This window comes from Heteronotia binoei, chromosome 12, assembly GCF_032191835.1.
Source record: "Heteronotia binoei isolate CCM8104 ecotype False Entrance Well chromosome 12, APGP_CSIRO_Hbin_v1, whole genome shotgun sequence".
NCBI lineage: Eukaryota > Metazoa > Chordata > Lepidosauria > Squamata > Gekkonidae > Heteronotia > Heteronotia binoei.
In genome coordinates this window covers 75,835,626-75,843,038 of record NC_083234.1, presented here as the reverse complement: position 1 = coordinate 75,843,038, position 7,413 = coordinate 75,835,626, and the positions used below count along the sequence as shown (strand labels likewise).

Below are 7,413 nucleotides of genomic sequence, written 5' to 3'. Positions count from 1 at the left end.
ATAAATAAATAAATTTTTATTTCTGTTTGCTGTACTCCGCTCTGAGCTCCCAACGGGGGAATGAACATATGAACATATGAAGCTGCCTTCTTCTGAATCAGACCCTCAGTCCATCAAAGTCAGTATTACCTACTCAGACTGGCAGCGGCTCTCCGGGATCTCAAGCTGAGGTTTTTCATGCCTACTTGTCTGGACCCCTTTTAGTTGGAGATGCCGGGGATTGAACCTGGGACCTTCTGCTTACCCAGCAGATGCTCTACCCCTGAGCCACCATCCCTCCCCTGCTCTCCAGGGTCTCCAGCTGAGGTTTTTCATGCCTATTTGCCTGGACCCTTTTTAGTTGGAGATGCCGGGGATTGAACCTGGGACCTTCTGCTTACGAAGCAGATGCTCTACCACTGAGCCACCATCCCTCCCCTGCTCTCCAGGATCTCAAGCTGAGGTTTTTCATGCCTACTTGTCTGGACCCTTTTTAGTTGGAGATGCCGGGGATTGAACCTGGGACCTTCTGCTTACCAAGCAGATGCTCTACCGCTGAGCCACCGTCCCTCCCCCATTGGCGGAATATAAATAAACGAGTCATAATAACAAGAATTTCAAGAATTTCTACTAAAAATTACAACTCTTATCAATTCTGGGTCTCTTCAGAAGCAACACTAGAGATCCTGTTGAAAGGAGAAGGACTTTACATGAATTTGACTGTTTCCCTTTAAGAGTCCTTCCTCAGCATTTGTTTTGGGGTGTTTGCACCAGGGTATGTTTGTTAAGAAACATTTTTTTGTCTATGAGAGTGTTAATAAGTATGTTACATATTTCTAAAAAATTTGTCTTGTGACTTATTGTTGAGGCTGGTTAGCACGGAACCCTTTGAGGTTTTCTCCTGTCACTCTCTGACGTGTTTCTCTATTTGGTTCACGCACAGATCTTGGAAGCTAAGGAGGGTCAGCCCTGGTCAGTGCCGGGATGGGAGTCCACCAAGGAAGTAGGCAGTGGCAGGCCACCTCTGAACATCTCTTGCGTGACGATCCTATGGAGTCACCATCAACCAGTGGAGACTTGATGGCACTTCCCATTACCACTTGCTGCTCCAGCTCCTGGGCAAAGGTGACCAAGCAGGAGGAAGCCACAGGAAGGAATATTCAAACAGGAAGCTGATTGCTCGGTGATTAGCGTCGCTGTTCGTCAACCTGTTTGTGGCTGTTCAGCAGGCTGCTTCACTGCCTTCCTTCATATGTGGCACTGCACAATTGTCTAGTTTGCGCAGGTGCTTTCCCCACACATCCCGGTTGAGTTCTGCTTCTCTTCTCCATTCTTGCCACATAATTGCTCCTCTTGAAATAGTTAAACCAAGCGCAGATCTCATAAATAAGTCATCAATAACGTCTGCGGTTTAATAAAACCCTACGGTTCAATGTTCATCTGACTAGCCCCTGGTGAAGGTAATGGCTACCAATGGCTTTGAGCAGGGCTTTTTTTGTAGCAGGAACTCCTTTGCCTATTAGGCCACACACCCCTGATGTAGCCAATCTTCCAAGAGCTTACAGGGCTCTTCTTACAGGGCCTACTGTAAGCTCCAGGATGATCAGCTACATCAGGGGGGTGTGGTCTAATAGGCAAAGGAGTTCCTGCTACAAAAAAAGCCCTTGGTTTGTGTCAGCAATGTCTTTGCGCATGCACAGTTTTGCAAAACGCAATGCAAGCCTGTTCTGCAGGCATTCGCAGCTGCTCTCACCACAAACCAAACAGGCTGGGAGATGGGTTCACATCTGATCAGCACCTCTGAATATGGTAAATTTGACTGTCAAACAGATTTGTGGCAAAATTCACAGCATCCTTAGCCTCCGGGAGCAACTACAGTTAAGCAACAACAGCAAGGGATCATCCATCATGTCCACTTTTCTCCGTTACCCTCCCCCCTGAAGTCAACCAAGGGGATTTTCTTGCATCCCATACAGCGGCCCACAGTCAAACCAACAGATGTTGTGTGGAATGACTCTCACAAAGACAGCCCAAAGAGAACCACCCAGGGAAAGCAAAGCAAAGGGATGTAGGGTGACCACCAAATGGTTGTGGTTTCTTCAGCACTGGAGAAAACCAGATGGAACTCAAAGCATCTCAACTTTGACCTTAGGCCAGCTTCATGCTTCTTTTTTTTTATAGTCATTCTTTTATTTCTTCTACCTTTAACAACTTACATCATTAAATCGACCAAAAAGAAGAAAACAAACTACAGACCATGTATACAGTAGAAGTGTGGATGTGGTCTGACAAAACAGCAAATAATAGATTTTCATAATTGGGATAGAAAGCTACAAAAAAACAAAACCAAAAAAAAAACAGAAAAAGAGAAAAAAGACATGTTATAAAGTTCTGGACAGAGTCATCACCACCCTAGTCGCTTTCACATCCCACCAGTTAGTGTTTCTTCATCCATTTATAGAATTTTTCCCAATTTTTAGAGATATCAAATTTCGGCACCCCTTTCAACCGGTTAGTTAAAACATCCATTTCAGCGGCATGTAAGATTTTATCAATAATCTCCTCCTGCGATGGACAAGTTTCCTGTCTCCAATAGCTAGCAAACATAATTCTAGCCACCGTTAAGATATAGACTGTTAAATACTCGTCTTCCTGTGGAACCTCTTTTCTAACCAGGGATAAAAGCATCATCTCCGGTTTCATCCGTATGCTTATATTTAAAATTTCCTTTAACAATCCATGAATTTTGACCCAGAATTTTTTTGCGACTTTACACAACCACCAAATATGATAATAAGTGCCTATCTTTTCTCCACACTTCCAGCACAAAGGTGATATTTTTGTGTTAAATTTAGATAGCTGTATCAGGGTGATATGCCATCGATGAAATAATTTAAAAAAGTTCTCTCTATAATTAACTGGTTTAAGAATCTTGTAGTTTAATTTCCAAAAGAGAGACCACTGGTCTAAATTAATATTATTTTCTAGATTTTTAGCCCATCTGATCATAGTTTCTTTGACAGTTTCATCTTCTAACTTAACTTGGGTCATATAATTATATACCTTTTTAATTACCTTATCTTTATCCATATAAAGTATTTTATCGAGATCAAAGTTATCTTTAGTAAACCCTCTTACTTTATCCTTGTTGTATTTTGACCTGATCTGATTCATCTCCCACCAATATATCTTTAATCCAGCAGCTTCCAAAACTTCCTTCCCTTTCAAGTTATCCTTATCATCCAACAAATCCTTATATCTAATAGGACTGTTAAAATTCCATAGTTGCGGTTGTATTGAGGCCTCTTCTGGTGATATCCACCTTGGTGTTTTCTGATAAAATTTCCTTTTTATCTTTATCCAGGCCTCATACAATGCCCTGTGAACCAGGTGATTTGTAAAATATTTTTGGGTTTTACCTATGTACCATAAGTTGGCATGCCACCCTGCCTGTAAATCAAAACCTTCTAAGGCTAAAATTCGTTTGTTGTCCAACATAATCCAATCTTTCATCCAAAGCACTGCACACGTGGTATGGTAAGTTTCCCAATCAGGGAGACCAAGTCCACCATTTTCTCGTTTATCTGTTAAAATCTTCCATTTGATCCTAGGCTTCTTTCCTTGCCAAACAAATTAACGGATTATTCGCTCAATCTTCGAAAGTAGAGATCTCCTAACCGCAAAACAGATCATTTGGAATAAAAACATCACTTTTGGTAGAATATTCATTTTGACCAACGCAATTCTTCCCATGAAGGATAGCTTCAGATTGCTCCACTTTTTCGTATCTAACTCAATCTCTCTCAATAAGGGTATAAAGTTATTGTCATAGATGTTGCTACATTTATTCATCATAGTTATACCCAAATATTTAACTTTTTTCTCCACTTTAAATTCCGTTTTCCTCTCTAGAACAGCAATATCTTGTGATGTCATATTTTTAGTGATTATTTTTTATTTTTGTTTAATCATCTTTAAGCCCGCCACTCTCCCATATTCCTCTATCTCAGTTAACATCTCGTCCACAGAATCTAACGGATTCTGCAAGATTGTGACCATATCATCCGCATAGGCTAGAACCTTATATGTTTCACCCTTTATCTTCAACCCAGTGATTTTGTTGTTGTTTCTAATAGTATTGTTTAATATTTCCAAAGATAGGATAAATAAAAGCGGAGATAGCGGACAACCTTGTCTCGTACCTTTCCATAGCTTGATCTCCTCTGTCAGATCCCCATTAAGAACTATTTTAGCCACTTGATTACTATAAATGGTTTGGATATTTTTTATGAAACCGTCCCCAAAATCCATAGATCTTAGAAGTAACAACATAAATTCCCAGTTTAGGTTATCGAAGGCTTTTTCGGCATCAAGAAAAAATAATGCCACTTGTTTATCTCTATGTGACTCATAATACTCTAAAATATCTGAAAGCATACGGACATTGGTTCTCATGTATCTTTTTGGGAGAAAACCCGTTTTATCTGAGTGTATAATGGTATTGAGAACCTTCTTTAACCGCTGGGCCAAAATCGTGGCATATATTTTGTAGTCGACATTGAGTAGAGAGATCGGTCGATAATTCTTAATCTCATCTAGATCTTTCTCCGTTTTGGGGATGAGAACAACATTTGCATGTTTCCAAGAGTCTAGGCCAGCTTCATGCTTGAGGGGGACAGACTGGCAAATGGATGCAGTGCCTAGGCTTCCCAATCCCCAGGTCCCAGAGGGGGATCCCCTGGTTTTACAGGCTTCCCCCCTCCCCCAGCCAGCTGGACGGCGGGGGAAGCCCCGCCCCCACAGCCATCATGCACCTCCGTGAACGAATCCCATAGGGAATGATGGGGAATTGATCCATGGGTATCAGGGGCTCTGGGGGTGCTGTTTTTTGAGATAGAGGCACCAAACTTTCAGTATAGCATCTAGTGCCACTCCCCAAAATACCTCCCAAGTTTCAAAAAGATTGGACTAGGGGGTCCAATTCTCTGAGCCCCCCAAAAAGGTGCCCCTATCCCTCATTATTTCCTATGGAAGGAAGGCATTTAAAAAGATGCCTTTAAATGTGATGGCCAGAACTCCCTTGGAGTTCCATCATGATTGTCACACCCTTGCTCTTGGCTCCGCCCACAATGTCTCCTGGCTCCACCCCCAAAGTCCCCAGATATTTCTTGAATTGGACTTGGCAACCCTAGCAGTTCCCTTTGTAGCCATCCACAGCGTGATTCCTCACTGGCATCTGCTCCACCCCCACGCTTCTGCTCGCATCGGCACAAACCATCGATTCCCCACCAGCCGCTCCGCAGATCCTCTTGCTTTGGGGCTACCTCTGATTCCCATCGCGGCAACTGGAACTCCAGAAAACCAGCATCCTGTTGCTGCGACGGTAATAGGAAGTAGCCGCAATGTAAGTGGCGCCCGCGGAGCAACGAGTGGGGGATCCATTGCCTGAGCTGGCACCGGGAGAAGAGTGGGGCGGAGCAAATGCTAGGGAGGAATCACTCACTGGGGCAGGACAGTGGGGGAAGCCACTGTTGGGCCTGGAGGTGGGCAGGGAAACACCTCTGATCAGCACAGCCCTGTTTCGCCTGTATAGCAGGAAAGATGGAGAGAGGAGACAATGAGCTGTTCCAGAAGAGCCTCAAACCTGGAAGAAGCCAGGGGAGGTGTGACGCTCTGATGCTCAAGAGGGGACGACCATCTTGGAGAGCTCTCAGATATCCGACTCACTGGCTGGCGCAGATGCAATGAGGTGCCGGGGAGAACCTCACCACATCTCACCACAACTTATGAGGCATGCCTGGAAAGTTGAGCATGGCCACAGGATTCCCAACAGGCCTGTTTGTGTCTTCCCAGAGCTGAGAGAGGATTAAGAGTATACAGGAAAGAGTCCTGTTTGGCTTGGCTCCCTCTTCCAGTGGGGCGCTGTGCACATGTGCGAAGGAGGAGGAGGAGAAGAAATCGGATTTATATCCCGCCCTATACTCTGAATCTCAGAGTCTCAGAATGGTCATAGTCTCCTTTACCTTCCTCCCCCTCCCCACAACAGACACCCTGTGAGGTAGGTGGGGCTGAGAGGGCTCTCCAAGAAGCTGCCCTTTCAAGGACAACTCCTGCGAGAGCCATGGCTGACCCCAGGCCATTCCAGCAGCTGCAAGTGAAGGAGGGGGGAATCAAACCCGGTTCTCCCAGATAAGAGTCCACGCACTTAACCAACTGGCTCTAGAAGGGGTTTGGGGCAATAACCAGAGAGCCCCCTCTGAACCAGGAGCCAGCCCCCCCCCAGCATCAGGCCCCACTTAGCAGGGAGAGCACCCATTAAGGAAATGTTTTCAGCCATTATCTCCTTGCAAGCAAGAACTGAGTCGATAATCCCTGAGCATTAGCAAGCAAAAAGATGGTAATTCAAAAGACTGTTACTGGTGCCTCTCTTTGGAAATGCCTTCTGCAACGGAGTGTGTCACCCAGATTCTGCAGCCAGAGCAGCCAAAGGCTTCCAGTTTCTCTCCTTTATGCAAGTTGTTGACATTTGCATATATTCGATGCCCTTGCAGCTGCTATTTGACTTGTCCTTGTTATTTTATTTATTGGATTTCTATCCCGCCCTCCCCGCTAAAGAAGGCTCAGGGCGGCTCACAACAATAAAAGCATTTACAATATAGAACAATGACTAATGACAATTAAAAGATTCTTAAAACAATTTGGTGCCAATGTTAAATTCCAATATCTTCAGCCTTCTTGAGTATCCTCATATATTGCTATCCATTAAAAGCAAGTTGAAACAAAGCTGTCTTACAAGCCTTGCGGAACGGAACAAGGTCCCGCAAGGCTCTTACTTCTTCCGGAAGTTGGCTCCACCCACAGGGGGCCGCTATAGAGAAGGCTCTTTCATGGGTTGTTAGTGCAAGGGGCTCCAGCACGCATTCAAGCTCCACCCCCTGAGAATCCGCTGGGGCAGGTAGACTTGGGGCCAGGGGTCATGTTGTAGAAAAATAGGTGGTGGAGCTCATTATCATATGCTCCCCCAACCAATAGCAATAAAAGAGAGACCCATCCTAGCTCTCCTGGGGTACTCTTGAGCACCCCACACCCCTGGTCAAAAGGCCAACAAGCCACCCGCTGCCCAAAATCACATAAGTGGAGAGAGGGTGGTGTGGGCTTCCTCAGGGGTTAATGAGGGCTGCTGGGGGCATGGCAAATCCCCTTGCGGCTGGCTGCCTGCTCTCCTAATCCGGGGATTATTATGCAGCTGCACCTACTATTCAATGGACAAGGTAGGTGGGGAGGAAGAAGGGGGACCCTCAGAAAGGTTCAGGAGCTGTGCTCCTGTGAGCTCCTGCTGAATCCGAGATCCGGTTGGGGCTACTGTACAGTCCCTGCTTGGTTGCTCAGGCTAAAATCAATATTTCTGCAAAGTGCTAGATGTGACAACCATTT

The 7,413-nt window shown here is 45.0% G+C and overlaps 1 non-coding gene across 1 annotated transcript; it reads right to left on the bottom strand.

The window, feature by feature from the left end:
- Positions 1-341: 341 nt before the first annotated feature.
- On the bottom strand, positions 342-416 carry TRNAT-CGU (transfer RNA threonine (anticodon CGU)). The gene has a single exon. It is a non-coding gene; the product is annotated as a tRNA-Thr (tRNA).
- Between the last annotated feature and the right edge of the window lie 6,997 nt (positions 417-7,413).